We start from the raw sequence: 1,618 nt of genomic DNA, 5'->3' as shown, positions 1-1,618 counted from the left end.
TGGGTTCTGCTTGGGAAATCCGAACCGCGCCTCTTCAAGGCAGCAGTCGCTTCCGCCCGTGAACAGTGGCGAGCATCCATGACCTCTAACAAGGAAGAGTCTTGCTCACGGCAAGGGCATGATTGGCTGTCGGTAGAGTGCTTCCCGCCGCAGAGGCAACATTTCGGGGAGACACTAGCAGGGCACGTGGGCTCGTCATGGCCTTCGCCGCAGTGGCGGGAGCGGGGATCGGATCTGCAGTTTTTGGTGGTATGACCGAATCGGAAGCATCGCTTGCACTGTAGTGGTCTTCGCTTGTAGGCGTCTACGCAGAAGACGAGTGGCCAGGACTTGATTTCAGATGGGCAGGCGAGTCCCGCAAAGGACACAACTACGGACTGGGTTGGGATACGACGATCGTTGTCAAGCCTGCTGCAGCGGTACGCGTCGAGGGCACCAGCATCAGAGAAGAGCTCGAGGACTTCAGTAGCGGGAAGAGAGACGTCGACGCCCCTCACCACACCCCTGACACAGGCGAGATCGCGCGGGATGAATGCCTCCACCGGCTGCCTGCCGAAGGTGGAAGTTTACAGGAGCGAGCGGATGACGTTGACGTTGTCACACTTGCAGATGATGCCATCTCTTCCATATTGGCGCACTTCGGCGATGTCACGGAACTCAGAAGTAATGGCTTCCAGGCCTTGAAGCAGAGATTTCGGGTTCTTGGACCGGATGACAGAGTCATCGGTAGGCTTGATTGCGACTGGGATGGTCGTGAGGCCGTTGGTCTGGAAAAGGCTCAGGGGGACTGAGCGAATATCCACAGACGCCGACCAGTAAGGGTCGGGCCCGCTGCGAGCAGCGGTCGCCATCGCCGCTCGTCTCACCAACCGGCGAGGTAAGCGGCGCCGCAACCAAGGGAGAAGCAGAGGAGGCCAGACAGGCCTGAGCTTGCAGAGAGAGCAAGCAAGCTCCAACAACAAAAGAGATTGCCGCACCAGAGCAACAGAGGAACAGCCAAGCACAGCAGAGATCCGAACGCCGAAACTTACGCCGATACTTCTTTTCTAAAGATCTCGTGTCCCTCGTCTTCCTCTTCGTCCTCGTCGGTGCTACAAATATCAAGTGTTATTGCGAACCAAAGTTGATCAAAATGTCATTTTGGCGTCTGCGACGGCCGGCTCAGACGAGAATTTGAACAAACGCACACACAATGGGTGCAACAGGGGAACGAGACCCGGGTCCGATACTCTGGGATATTATATACAGACTAAATAATTAGATTACGACATATCTGATATCAATTTTATATCAAGTGCTCTTGCAAACCAAGCTTGACCGCCGGCAGGACGAGGAGCTGAGCAAACGCGCCGACCAGGGGAGCGAGACCCAGGTCCCATACACTGGGATATTAATAATATACAGACTAAATAGTTAGCTGATGACATCTCTACTACCAATTTTATTTGAAGTGTTATTACGAACCAAAGTTGGTAAAATGTCATTTGCCGTCTGTGAAGGCCTGCTGGGCGAGAATATAAGCAAACGCGCCGCCCACGCGTACAAGGAAACTACGTGACATTTGCTACATTCACGTTTGCCCAGTCGACGATCACTGCAAGCGAAAGATATCGGAATG

The sequence above is a fragment of the Ornithodoros turicata genome, unplaced genomic scaffold, assembly GCF_037126465.1.
Source record: "Ornithodoros turicata isolate Travis unplaced genomic scaffold, ASM3712646v1 Chromosome137, whole genome shotgun sequence".
NCBI classification, from domain to species: Eukaryota; Metazoa; Arthropoda; class Arachnida; order Ixodida; family Argasidae; genus Ornithodoros; species Ornithodoros turicata.
This window is presented reverse-complemented; position numbering follows the sequence as displayed.